Genomic DNA, 14442 nt, shown 5'->3' with positions numbered 1-14442 from the left:
GGAAAAGAGGGGAAGGAAAAGAAGGGGAGACTGGGGAAGGGGAGAGAGGACACATGGTTGTGGTGGTGGTGGGGAGGGGAGGGGAGGGGGAGGGGAGAGAGGGAGGAGGGGAGAGGGGAAGGAGAGAAGAAAGGTAATGGAAAGGGGAAAAAGAGGGGAAGGAAAAGAAGGGGAAAGGGTGACATACGGTTGTGGTGGTGGGGAGGGGAGGGGAGGGAGGGGGAGGGAGAGGAGAGGAGGGAGGAGGAGAGGGGAGAGGGAAGGAAAGAAGAAGGTAAAGGAAAAGGGAAAGAGGGGAAGGAGAGAGGTGACACAATGGCTGTGGTGGTGGTGGTGGTGGGGAGGAGAGGGAGGTGAGGGAGGGTTGGTTAGAGGGAGGGGAATGAATGTGAGGGGTAAATAAGGGGAGATTGTGAGGGAGAGAATGACTGATGACGATTAAATGAGACAGAATGAGAGAGAGAGAGAGAGAGAGAGAGAGAGAGAGAGAGAGAGAGAGAGAGAGAGAGAGAGAGAGAGAGAGAGAGAGAGAGAGAGATAGAGAGATTCCCCTTCCTTCATTTAACCCTTTTCCTCCTTCCCATTCTTTCTCTTCTTCAAGCCTCTCCCCACTAAGAGCATTCTTTTTCACCCTCTATAAATCTTCTTTTCCCTCTCCCCCTCTCTTTTACTTCCCCTCCTCCTCCTCCTCCTCCCCCCCCTTCGAGACAATAACAAGTTACAACACGTCATAACTGCACTCACAACTGGTTATGAGAGAGAGAGAGAGAGAGAGAGAGAGAGAGAGAGAGAGAGAGAGAGAGAGAGAGAGAGAGAGAGAGAGAGAGAGAGAGAGAGAGAGAGAGAGAGAGAGAGAGAGAGAGAGAGAATCATCAAAGTATAGGAAAAAACATGAAAATTATTAATATATTGAAATACAAATCAAGAAAATATAACAAGAAAAGCAAAACAAGAACAGAGAAATTAAGACAATGAACGCGAGAGAAAGATAAAGAAAACAAAACAAACAAACAACAAAAAAAAAAACGAATAACTAAACAAAGAATCCAACCAACCAATATACAAACCAGAGAGAGAGAGAGAGAGAGAGAGAGAGAGAGAGAGAGAGAGAGAGAGAGAGAAGCATCAACAGCAAGAGAAGGAGATGGAAGAGACAAAAGGAAGAAGGGAAAATGCAGCAAAGAAAGAAAAATGAGGAATCAAAAAGAAAAAAGAAGGGAAGAAGAGGAAGATAGGAGGGAAAAGATGAAAAACAAAACAAATAAAATGGAATGAGCGGAAAGAAAGGGAAGGAGGTGGAGGAGGCGGAGGAGGAGGAAAGAAAGGGAAACGGAAAGAAAAGAGGAAGGAAAGCAAATGGAGAGAGAGAGAGAGAGAGAGAGAGAGAGAGAGAGAGAGAGAGAGGAGAGAGAGAGAGAGCGAGAGAGAGAGAGAGAGAGAGAGAGAGAGAGAGAGAGAGAGAGAGAGAGAGAGAGAGAGAGAGAGAGAGAGAGAGACAGAGAGAGAGAGAGAGAGAGAGAGAGAGAGAGAGAGAGAGAAGGGAGGCAGGGGGAAAAGGGGTAAAGGACAGGGGAAAAGGGGGAGTAAAGGTTATGGGAAAAGGGGGGTGAAAAGGGAAGGGGAAGGAAAGCAAGAGAGAGAGAGAGAGAGAGAGAGAGAGAGAGAGAGAGAGAGAGAGAGAGAGAGAGAGAGAGAGAGAGAGAGAGAAGGGAGGAGGGGGAAAGTAAAGGACAGGGAAAGGGAAAGAAAGGAAAGGAAGGAAAGCAAGAGAGAGGGAAGGGAGAAAGTAAAGACAGGGAAAAGGAAAGAAAGGAAAGGAAGGAAAGTGAAGAGAGAGAGAGAGAGAGAGAGAGAGAGAGAGAGAGAGAGAGAGAGAGAGAGAGAGAGAGAGAGAGAGAGAGAGAGATTACGATACAAAAGGCCAAAGATAAAGACAGAAAAAACAAAGGTACGTAAGGAGAGAGAGAGAGAGAGAGAGAGAGATTGATGATGGCTGAAATAAAAGATACAAAGACAGAAAACAAGGTACGTATAGAGAGAGAGAGAGAGAGAGAGAGAGAGAGAGAGAGAGAGAGAGAGAGAGAGAGAGAGAGAGAATATATAAGAGAGTTTAGAGAGAGAGAGAGAGAGAGAGAGAGAGAGAGAGAGAGAGAGAGCAGTGGGCCAAGATAAAATACATTCTCGCTGCGTGGGCCCCTGAAGGTTGTCGCCGCCATATTTAATCCTCTGCAAAGTTGCTCATGCGAAGGGGACTCACTGAAGGGGAATTCAATTGTTTAAAATGAAGTTGAATAAAACGATGGGGAAGGGGGGTAGGGGGAGAGGGGGTGGGGTGAGGGGAGGGAGGGAGGGAGGGGAAAGTGAGTGAGTGAGAAGGGGTACTGGTATGCGTGTGATTGATTCTCTCTCTCTCATACGTACCTTTGTTTTCTGTCTTTCAATCTTTGTTTTTGTATCGTAACTCTCTCTCTCTCTCTCTCTCTCTCTCTAATACACTTCTAATCACACGCAAATAAGGTCCCTTCACCTCCCCTTCACCCCCTCCCTTCACCCCTCCCCCCCTTCAGAGCGCATCCAAATCTCTTATGCTCACACCGAAGGGAGATTCAACCCGTTATAAACAAACTTCCTCTCTCATCTTTTCCTCCCCTTTCTTCTCTCTTTTTTCCTCCTTCAATTAATTTCCTTCCCTTTTTTCCCCTCTTCTTTTCTTTCTTAACTCGTATTTTTGCATTTCTTTTGTTTTCTTTACCTCCTCCTCGTCTCTCTCTCTCACACTTGCTCACACTCTCGCAAAATTGCAAAGAAGTTATTTTTGTGTTGCTTATATTGATTATGTGTGTGTGTGTGTGTGTGGAGAGGAGGAGGGAGATGATACTGAGGATGATGGGATGGGATGCTGAGGGGAGATAAGAAGATGGGGAGGTGTAGATGAAGGCGGTATGGGGAGTATAGGAAGAAAGGGGAAGGTAAAAGGAAGGGGAGGAAGATACGTAAATAAATGGAAATGGGATAAATATAACAAAAGAAATGGGGAATAGGAAGGGGAAAATAGGGAATCAGTGAGGAGTGGGAAAAAGAGAACGGGAAAAGAAATGGGGAAACAAGAAAAATAGTGAGAAGAATGAGGAAATAACATACAAGATTAAAAACAAAACAAAACAGGATTCAAAGGAAGAAAGAGGAATAGAAAATTACAGGAAAAAGAGAAAGGAGAAGATAGGAAAACAAATGCGAAGGAAAGAAAAGTGAAACAACGAATGGGGAAAACAGTGAAGACAAAAATAGTACGAGAAGGAAGAAAAAGGAAGGAATGAGAAAGAGGAATAGAAATGTACAGGAAAAAGAGAAAGGAGAGAATAGGAAAACAAATGCGAAGGAAAGAAGAGACAACGAATGGGGAAAACAGTGAAGACAAAAATGTTACGAGAAGGAAGAAAAAGGAAGGAATGAGAAAGAGGAATAGAAATTTACAGGAAAAAGAGAAAGGAGAGAATAGGAAAACAAATGCGAAGGAAAGAAGAGTGAGACAACGAATGAGGAAAACAAAGACGACAAAAATAAAACAATGAAGAAAAAGTGGAAGAAATGAGAAAATACAAAAGAAGAGAGTAAGGAAGAAAACGGAATAGAAATGTACAGGAAAAAGAGAAAGGAGAGAATAGGAAAACAAATGCGAAGGAAAGAAGAGTGAGACAGCGAATGAGGAAAACAATGAAGACAAAAATAAAATGAGAAATAAAAGTGGAATAAATGAGAAAATACAAAAGAAGAGAATAAGGAAGAAAACGGATTTGGGAATGAAGTAAGCTGTTAAAGGGAAGGAAAACAAAAGGAAGAGAAGAAGAACCCGGAGGAAGAGGAGGAGGAGGAGGAGGAGGAGGAGGAGAGACAAATGTAGAAGGGGAAGTTTGGACGGAGAGAAAGATGAAGGGAGGGAAGGTTTTTTATTAACTTTCCCTCCCTCCGTTCCTCTCCCTCGCCCTTCCTCTCTCCCTCCTTCCCTCCCTCCCTCCCGCCATCAGTCTCCCTCCTTCAGAAACACACTCATTAGCACCACAAATTAAGTTCTTGAGGCGACGAGCAAACCAGAAGGGAGGCCGCTAATGACTACTACTACTACTACTTCTACTACTACAATAACTACTACGACTACTAATGTGCGTGTAAGTTCTTCGTAATATTGACTAATAATAAGTGGTAAATATAGAAAAAATATATAAATGGGAATAAATGGATGTAGTTATGTTTAAAAAATGCAAATTAACTCACATGTGCTTTTCATTAGTGTCTTTCTTTCTTTATCTTCATTCCCGACCGTTTGTTTTTTCCACCGTTATTTTTATCTTCAAGTTGTTTTCCTGGCTTACCCGTGCATTGTGGACATGACATTGTATAATAACATTAGTCAGCCCTGACGAACCCTACAGCATGGCATTATCAACAAAGTCAGCTGGTTTATTTTTATTATTATTATTTTTTTGTTTTTTACGTCTTGGCCTGTGGCGCCGGTAGGCCTTCGTAGTAGGGCCTGATGGTCGGCCCCACCCCGTTGTGGTGCAGGCAAGTGTTTATAGTGGCGCCATCTGTACTTTTCAGCATTTTCCATGTTAGACCCCTAGTTGCATAATATAAATTGTTGGGGGGGGGGTGTTGGAGGGTCATGCGACGCCGATTTAGCACAGTTTTTGTGCTATTAACACTTGTTTTATTTGTAATTGCCTCTAGATTCTTTTACAATAACACCTGTCTTCTTTACTCTTTACCTTTTCATATAGTTGAGGAAACAGCTCAAGGGGAAAAACAAAAAAACAAATAGCCCGCCCAACACTGCTCCTGTAAGGCAAATATAAAGGAGAGGCGGTAAGGTGACGTAAGATAGCCAAGGTAAGCCGCACAGCCTCTCTTACGCTGGAACTGTTTGACATCCCCGAGCCCAGGTGTCCAACAGGTGTGCCAGAACAATACACGTCACTTCCTTGTCCACAAAAACACTTGCAAGGGCAAATACTGGAGATGTTGGATTGGATTTACATGTTGCTTGTTTTGTTTTTTTAAGTCTATTTCTTCACTTTCTTGTTCGTTTTTTTTTTTTTTTTTTTTTGGTATAGAAAGTTTTTTTTTATCTAAGTTATGTCGTCGTTATTTGTTGGTTGGAAAGTTGTTTATAGCCAGGAACAATACACGTCACTTCCTTGTCCACAAAACACCTGCTTGATGGATGATGGATTGGATTTATATGTTTTTTTTTTTTTTTTGTCTATATTTTCACTTTCTTGTTAGCTTTTCTTTTTTTGTATGTTTTTTTTCTACGTTATGTCGTCGTTATTTGTTTGTTTGGAAAGCTGTTTATAGTCATGCCTTTACTTATTTGTTGTTTGTTTGTTTGCTTGCTTGTATGGGAAGTTGTTTTTTGTTATACGATTCAGGTCGGATTTGAGAGTGAAAGTCATGGTTAATCCTTACATCGAAACTAAAACAGGTATTCCAATCTATAAATTTAAACTGAAAAAAGAACATGTTACTATCGCTAATATTTCTTCGTCTACTACTACTACTACTACTACTACCATTACTACAACTACAACTACTACCATTACTAAAAACAACACAACACAAACAATACCATCCCCCCCACACATACCCCCCCCCCGCTCTCGCCCCCCTCCCGCACACACCTGTAAAGAAAACGGCAGGTAACACTAATGACAGCCGCCGCACAGGTCCTGGACGTGAATGAGGTTGTGAAGGTGGTGGAGGGTGTCACGTGACCACCTTGATGACGTCACTAAGGTAAACAGAGACAGGCTAGCAACGAGGGTATTGATTGTATGCAAATGTATGTCTCTCTCTCTCTCTCTCTCTCTCTCTCTCTCTCTCTCTCTCTCTCTCTCTCTCTCTCTCTCTCTCTCTCGTTTTGTTTTTTGAGAATATTTAACGTACTCTTTTTTTCTCTTTTTTTTCTCTTACTTTCTCTCTTTTACTCTTTCTTACTTTATTTTTTTCTCTTACTCTTTTTCTTACCGTCTCTTTTTCTCTTCCTTTCTCTTTTTTAGTTCGCTTTCTCTAAATTGTAAAATAAATCATAGCGTTCGAACCTCTCTCTCTCTCTCTCTCTCTCTCTCTCTCTCTCTCTCTCTCTTTCTTTTCTTACTTTCTCAAAATTCTAAATCAAATCAAATCCCAAAGTTTGAACCATAGCATCTACTCCTCCTATCTTTTTCTCTCTCACATCGTCCATCAAGGGAGACTAGGAACTGACCGTATCATTAATTTACTTTGTATTATAAGCGTCTGTCTCTTAATATGACGGGAGAGAGAGAGAGAGAGATACATCAACAAAATATAAAAAATCAAAAGAAAAAGTATTGTGAGAGATATATATATATATATATATATATATATATATATATATATATATATATATATATATATATATATATATATATATATATATATATATATATATATATATATATATATATATATATATATATATATATATATATATATATATATATATATATATATATATATATATATATATATATATATATATATATATATATGAAAAAAAAAAAATAGTAAAATAGGAGAGAGAGAGAGAGAGAGAAAGCAAAACAAACACACCAAAGAAAAAAAACAGAACATACAAACGAGAAAGAGGAAGAGGAGAAGGAGGAGGAGGAGAGAAGGAAGGGGAGGGGAGAGGAAGGGGAGGAAAGGTAAGGTATGCGGGTGTCAGATATCATAAAATCTAACACCTGGCCCCCTATTCTCCCCTCCTCCCCTCCCCGCACTCCACTCCCCTTCCTCCACTCCCCTTCCTCCCCTCCCCGTCCCTCCCCCCTCAAACGCCAGGTGCATCCGTCTTACCTGTGTTTCCTTCCACCCTTCCCTCCCCCCCCTCTCCCCTCCCCTCCATCCCCCTCCTCTCCCTCTTCCGTGCCAAAAAGCGGGAAAAATATAAAACAATATCACAAACAACAACAAAAACAACAACAACAGCAACAGCAAGAAGACAGTAAAACAATGGAATATATTAGTGGTTTTGCTGTTGTTTTTATTGTTGTTAGTTGTTGTAGTTGTTTGTTGTAAAAGTAGTAGTCGTAGTAGTAGTGACAGTAGTAGTAGTGATAGTAGTAGTAGTATTAGTAGTAGTAGTTGTAATCTTGAGGTTGTTGGTGTTGTTTTTGTTTATGTTGATGTTGCAGGGGGGGTGAAGATGGCTGAAAAAAGGGGTTTAAAGATAAGGGGAAAGAGCACCAAACTAGAAAAGGGGAAATTAAGGGATAAACTCCATTATATTTAAGGGGTAAAGCTACGGGAAGAGGCGCTAAGGGGAAGGGTTAAGGGGTGCCATCTAAGGAGCAGGGGGGGTAAGGGAGAGCACTAACGGGCACGCAAGAGGGTTAAGAGTTGCAAACTAAGGGGAGTGTGTTCAAGGGGGGCAACCTAAGGGGAAGGGTTATAGAAATACTCGACCATACCTTTTTTTTACTTTACCATTGTTTTTTTGTTGTTTTGGTGTATGGTTTGAGTGACGTAAAAAATAGCCCAAATGATGCAAATATGAAAGTTAAAAAAATATGAAAATTGATAAAAAGAAGAGTTAACCACCAAATCAGGAGGAGGAAGAATAAATGTGGTAAGAGGAAATAAGAGGAATGGTAATGGAGGAGAAAACAAAACAGGAAATAAACGAAGAGAAGTATTAAAGAAAAAAAAAGAATCGAGAAAACAAAGTGAGATACAATAAAAAACAGAAAATATGAAATGAAAATAAACATGAATGAAAATTAAAAAAAATAATAAATGAGAATGAAAAAGATAAGCAGAAACAATTTACATAATTTCATGCAAATATTCTTATAAATGTGGGGAAAGAGGATTGACATGGAGAGAAATGTAGAGGAAAGATTAGAAAAAGGAAAGGAGAGAATATATATTCTCTCCTTTTCTTTTTCTTGAAGTAGCAGGATGTAACAGGAAAAAAAGGGAGACAGAGAGAAAGAGGTGAACCAAACACGGTGCGGAAGTGTGGAGGTGGAGGAGAAGGGGGAAGAGGGGAAGAGGAGATAGAGCGTAGAGACGAGAAACATGGAAACAGGGAATAGTAGTCACCAGAAAGCCTGTAGATACAAGACGAGGCTGTTTGCTTTAATAATTCCATCTATTCGTGAAGCACATTGATGACCCGTAGAATTCATTAATTTTACTCCTGTCACAACGAAGGTACTCAATAGATATATAAAGACTACCGTTTTCGCATTAACTCCTCCTGCAGTAAGGTTGTTGTACAGACAGATGGCTAAACAAAACAAAAAACCTTATGGCGATATCAGTAATGAGGGACCAGGGCCCATATCCCTCGACGCTTTCGGCTCTTTCAAGAAATATTTCCAAAGGTCATCGAGGAGATTAGTCGGGTTCTCACGGTGTGGAATCCTTGCCAGACTACCAGTGGGCTCAGAAAACTACCCATGTAAACACCTACAACTTAAACGAAAGCCTTACAAGCTGTGGGTGTGTAAGCTCTAGCGACCAAAATATATATGGGCCCAGAACTGCACTGCGTATTCCAGGTGAGGCCTTACCATTGAGTGCTGTAAAGACAACGTTAATCCCGGCGTCTTACACTCAAAATTCATCGCCGTTAGCTCGAGCGTAGTATTACCTTCCTTGTAGCAGAACCCACAGTGAGGTCTTACCATTAAGTGCTGCGAAGACAATGTTCCTCCCGGCGTCTTACACTCAAAATTCCTCGATGTTAGCCCGAGCATAGTATTAACTTCCTTGTAGATGAACCCACAGTGCTGTCTATATTTTAAGTTTCTACTGATAGTGACCTCACGATCCCACTCTTCCTGTTACACCTGCAAAGGGTTTCCGCGCATGTTTTATGTATGGTTACTGTTTCTGGACCCCCGAAACACAAAACTAGTATACAACATGTCAAGGGTGAAGGACATTTGTCACTTTTCAGACCATTGCATATTCTGGTCAAGGCCGCTATCGAGACCAAAAAAATGGAGGAAGTGGAGAGAAAGAGTAAAAAAATGGAAGTAGCAGGTCTTATGTGGAAGGAAAAGGGGAAACGGGAAGAGAGGGAGGAGGAGGAGTAAGAGAAGGAGGAGAAAAGAATAATAGGAAGATTGTATAAAGAAGAAGAATTGGAGATACAAAGGTTATCAGATACGGAAGAAAGGGAAAAGGGATTAAGGAGAGAGAGAGAGAGAGAGAGAGAGAGAGAGAGAGAGAGAGAGAGAGAGAGAGAGAGAGAGAGAGAGAGAGAGAGAGAGAGAGAGAGAGAGAGAGAGAGAGAGAGAGAGAGAGAGAGAGAGAGATAGGAAGAGACAAGGACAAGGAGGAGGAGGAAAGAGAGAACAAAGGGAGGAGGAGAAGAGGAAAGATACGAAACAAGGAAAATGAGAAAGGGTGGAAGCGACAGGGAGTATCAAAAGTGGAAGAAAGGGGAAGGGGGATTAGGGAGAGGGGGAGAGGGAAGGGGAGAGAAGGGGGGGGGAGGGGGGTAAGAGGGCTCCAGCAGTGTGTTTGCATAAATTTGCATACACCGACAAAATCCGTAGAAGTGAGGAACCCCCGTGTTATCGAGAGAGAGAGAGAGAGAGAGAGAGAGAGAGAGAGAGAGAGAGAGAGAGAGAGAGAGAGAGAGAGAGAGAGAGAGAGAGAGAGTAGTAATAGTAGTAGTAGTAGTAGTAGTAGTAGTAGTAGTAGTAGTAGTAGTAGTAGTAGTAGTAGTAGTAGTAGTAGTAGTAGTAGCAGTAGTAGTAGTAGTAGTAGTAGTAGAAGTAGTAGTAGTTTTGGTAGCAGATAAATTAGTACTAAATATTCTCTCTCCTTATACTACTACTACTACTACTACTACTACTACTACCACTACTACTACCACTCCTACTACTACCACCACTTTTAATCTACCACCACAGTAATCATCAATTCTCTCCTCCTCCTCCTCCTCCTCCTCCTCCTCCTCTTCTTCCTCCTCCTCTTCTTCCTCCTCCTTCTCCTTCTCCTCCCTCTCATCATCATCATCATCGCCACACACTCTTCACAATCACACATTCCTATTCATTGCACTCATTTCCATATGTTCTTCTTTTTCTCCTCCTCCTCCTCCTCCTCCTCCTCCTCCTCGTTCTTCTCTTCCCCTCATTCGACTACTCGTTACTCACTTCCCTTCTTCTCTCCCTCGCATCCCCCCTCCTCTTACTCCTCTTCCTCTTCCTCCTCCTCCTCCTCCTCCTCCTCCTCCTCCTGCTCCTCCAACACGTAGAGAAACATGGGAGAGGCGGGAGGGATTTTCAAGCCTTTTCTTCTTCTATTTCCTCCTCCTCCTCCTCCTCCTCCTCTCTCTGCCTCCTCCTCCTCCTCTTCCTCCTCTTGCATCACCTCTTCCTCTTCCTTTTATTTTTATTTTATTTAAACTAAGAATTTTTACGTCTCTCTCTCTCTCTCTCTCTCTCTCTCTCTCTCTCTCTCTCCCGTAAGCGGATATCAAGCAGAATCCGTAGAAAAATTCACAAAATCCAAGAATTGAGGCCATGAATTTGTTATGTGTGTACGTGTGAGTGTGTGTGTGTGTGTGTACGTGTGTGTGTGTGTGTGTGTGTGTGTGTGTGTGTGTGTGTGTGTGTGTGTGTGTGTGTGTAATTATTTTTTGACCTTTGAAATTCTTTAGTTTTGTGGTTTGTTCTTTTTTTGTCTTTCTGTATCTGTCGTTGTTATTGATTAATTTTGTTTTTTGGCTTTGTTTGTTTTTGTTTATTTGATTTATTTGTGCTTGTTTCCTCCTCCTCTCACTCCTCCTCCTCGTCCTCCTCCTCTTCCTCCTCCTCTTCCTCCTCCTCGTCCTCCTCCTCTTCCTCCTCCTCCTCCACTTAATTAACTCATCTATTTTAAACGTATAGGCATTTTATTTTCTTCTTCATTGCCCATTTAACATTTTTCTTTATTGTTTTCAGTATTTAACTAATAAACTATACATCCTGAAATGTACAACAACAACAACAACAACGGGAGAGAGAGAGAGAGAGAGAGAGAGAGAGAGAGAGAGAGAGAGAGAGAGAGAGAGAGAGAGAGAGAGAGAGAGAGAGAGAGAGAGAAAACGATGATAGGGGAGGAAGGTATAAAAGGGGAGAAAAAAGGGGGCGGAGAAGGATCAGGAGGAGGAGGAGGAGGAGGAGGAGGAGGAAAAAAGGGGGGGTGGGGTGACTCCGAAGAATTGGATTTGGTGCCTGGAGCTGAATATAAATTGGGAGGAGCCGGAGGGGGGAGGAGGAGGAGGAGGAGGAGGGAGAGAGAGAGGCTTTTCTTCCACCCCGGGGAGAGACTAAAATGGGGGGGAGGGGGAAGAGAAAAGAAGATAGATAAATATGAAAAAGAAGATATAGGTGAGAGAGAGAGAGAGAGAGAGAGAGAGAGAGAGAGAGAGAGAGAGAGAGAGAGAGAGAGAGAGAGAGAGAGAGAGAGAGAGAGAGAGAGAGAGTTATGGATGTATGGAAGCTAGATAAGAAAGGAGAAAAAAATATAAAGAAGGAAATGAAGAAAAGAATGGAAGAAAGAAATGAGAAAATAAAGGAAGAAAAGGAGAAACAAAAAAAATATTAATTATGTAAAGAAAAGAAGAAAGAAAAGGAAGGAAGGAGGGAACGAAGAAAGGAAGGAAGGAAGGGAAAGGAAAGGAAAGGAAAGGAAAGGAAGGAAGGAAGAAAGGAAGGGAGGAATTAAAGAAAGAAAGAAAGAAAAAAAGAAAGAAGGAAGGAAGGAAAGAGTGAACTAAGAAAATGAAGAGCGAAGGGAAGGAAGGGAGAGAAGGGAGGAATGAAGGCTGGAGGGAGGGAAGGAGTAATGGAAGAAGGGAGAGAGAAGAGAGGGAGGGAGAGAAAATAGGGAGATTTAAAATTCCTCCTCAAAATAAGAACGTACCATTTTCCTCTTTTCTCTCTCAGATGGAGGGGAAACAAGGTCACTCTCTCTCTCTCTCTCTCTCTCAAGGGCAGAACTTGGCTTTAAATATATAGTCTTTTTTCAATCGACTCTCTCTCTCTCTCTCTCTCTCTCTCTCTCTCTCTCTCAGACGGGCAGAACTTGGCTTTAAATATATAGCCTTTTTTCAATCCTCTCTCTCAGAAGGGCAGAACTTGGCTTTAAATATATAGCCTTTTTCAATCCTCTCTCTCTCTCTCTCTCACGTCCGTCTCCCCATTAATGGCTAAAAGATGGGTTTAAACTGAGGGGAAATCGATGGGTTCTTCCCTTCCTCTTCCCCCCTCTTTCCCTTCCTCTTCCCCTTCCTTTAATGGAATCCCCATCTGCCCCCCTTCCCCCTTCTCCCCTTCCCTCCTGATCCCCATCCATATTTTAACTCCCCTCACTTCTTTTCTCTTCCTCCGAGTTCTCGTTTCTCTCTCTCTCTCTCTCTCTCTCTCTCTCTCCGTTATCCTCCATCCCCCTTTCTCTCCTCCTAATCCCCCTCTCTTTTCGCCTCCATTCCCCCTTTATCCTCTTTTCCTTTCCTTCTGCATCCCCTTTTTCTTTCATCCTCCTTTTCTCTTTCTCCTTTACTCTTTTACCTCTTCCTTCTCTTTTCCCATTTCTGTTTTCTTTCCTTTCTTTATTTTCTCTTTTTTTTGTCAATTTTGTAGAGAGAGAGAGAGAGAGGATAGAGAGAGAGAGATCACCACACATACACACACACACACACACACACACACACACACACACACACACACACACACACACACACACACACACACACACACACACACACACACACAGATACACACACACACACACACACACACACACACACACACACACACACAGATATACACACACACACACACACACACACACACACACACACACACACACACACACACACACACACACACACACACACACACAGGTAACAAGGCAGGTAAGGTGAGAACATTTCCGGTTATTAGGAAAGGTAGGCTCAGGTATTTCCCTTCTTTTCCTCCTTCCTCCTCTCCTTCCTTTCCTCCGTTATGTCCCTTCCCTTCTTCCTTCCCATTTTTATTCTTTCCTGTTTTTTGTTTCTCCATTTTGTTCCTTTCCTTTCTTATTTTATTTTCCTCTTTCCTTTCCTCCGTTATGTTTCTTGCCTCCTTATCTTTTTCCTCCTTCCTCTCCTTCATTATTTTCCTTCCCTCTTTCTTTCTCTCCTTCTTTCCCTTTTTGTTGTTCACTTCGTCTTATTTCTCCCTTTCTTTCCGTTCAATACTTTTTTCTCTTCTTTTTTATTCTTCATTTTCTCTTCTCCCCTTTTCTTCTTCCCTCTTCTCTTATCATTCATTTCCCATCTCTCTCTCTCTCTCTTTCTTTCTTATCTCTTCCTTTTTATCTTCTTATTGCACTCCCTCATTCTTCTCTCTTGTTTATTTGTGTCGCGCGGGACGGGTCAAGGACTCTCTCTCTCTCTCTCTCTCTCTCTCTCTCTCTCTCTCTCTCTCTCTCTCGTGTTTCTAAAAATGAACTTAATTGTCAAGATTTTCTGAAGTGCTAAAAGATAGTGTGTGTGTGTGTGTGTGTGTGTGTGTGTGTGTGTGTTGAAAGGAGAGGGGAAGGGGAGGGAGGAAAAGGGGGTGTGAGGAGGAGAGAGGGGGAGAGAGGGAAGGGGAGTTAGACTAAGGCGGAGAAGGAGGAGGGGAGGGAAGAAGGGGGAAGAAGAGGAAGGAAGGAATAGAGGGAAGGGAACGGGAGAGTAATGGAATGGGTTTAACGGGGGAAGAAGAAGGGAAAGGGAGAAGGAAGGGGAGGAGGGAAGAAAGGAATAGAGGGAGAGAGGGAGAGGTGGAAGAGGTAAGGAAGGAGAGAAAATGGGGAAGATAGGGAGGTGGAGGAGGAGGTAAGGGAACGGGAGGGGAGAGGAGGGAGGGGATAAAAAGAGGTAACAGATTAAGGTGAAAAAGAAACAATTAAAAACATCATTGATTCTCTCTCTCTCTCTCTCTCTCTCTCTCTCTCTCTCTCTCTCTCTTGTGACATTCCTCCACCACCACCACCACAACTACTACTACTACCACCACCACTACTACTACTACTACTACTACTACTACTACTACTACTACTACTACTCACCATTAGACGTCTCCTCCATCTCTTCTTTACACTTTCTTTCTTTACTTATTTTCTTGTTTCTTGGATCTCACGCACAAACACCAACATTCATTTTTTTCTTTCTTTTTTCATAATATTTTCTTCTATGCCATTTATTTTTAGCTCTTTCTTTTTTTTCTTTCGAGTCATATTCTTCACTTTTTCTTTTGCATTTCATATTTTCTTTTCCCTTTTCAGATCACGAGAATAAATATTTTTTTACGTGTATCTTTTTTTTTTCGTTTTCACTTTTTATTCTTCTGATTTTCGCCGTTTTTCGATATTTCATCATTTTGT

The 14442-nt window shown here is 41.9% G+C and overlaps 1 long non-coding RNA gene across 6 annotated transcripts in view; it reads right to left on the bottom strand.

Moving 5' to 3' along the window:
- The window catches only part of LOC127005539 (uncharacterized), a 231861-nt gene that overhangs the window by 60067 nt on the left and 157352 nt on the right, over positions 1 to 14442 (bottom strand). The window contains exon 1 of one of the 6 annotated variants that reach the window (XR_007758669.1): positions 14128 to 14442. This exon is cut by the window's right edge and continues 115 nt beyond it. The exons of the other annotated variants lie outside the window; for them this stretch is intronic. This is a non-coding gene — a long non-coding RNA (uncharacterized LOC127005539). The remainder of the gene's footprint in view (positions 1 to 14127) is intronic. 6 annotated transcript variants of the gene reach the window in all.

This window comes from Eriocheir sinensis, chromosome 30, assembly GCF_024679095.1.
Source record: "Eriocheir sinensis breed Jianghai 21 chromosome 30, ASM2467909v1, whole genome shotgun sequence".
NCBI lineage: Eukaryota > Metazoa > Arthropoda > Malacostraca > Decapoda > Varunidae > Eriocheir > Eriocheir sinensis.
This window is presented reverse-complemented; position numbering and strand designations above follow the sequence as displayed.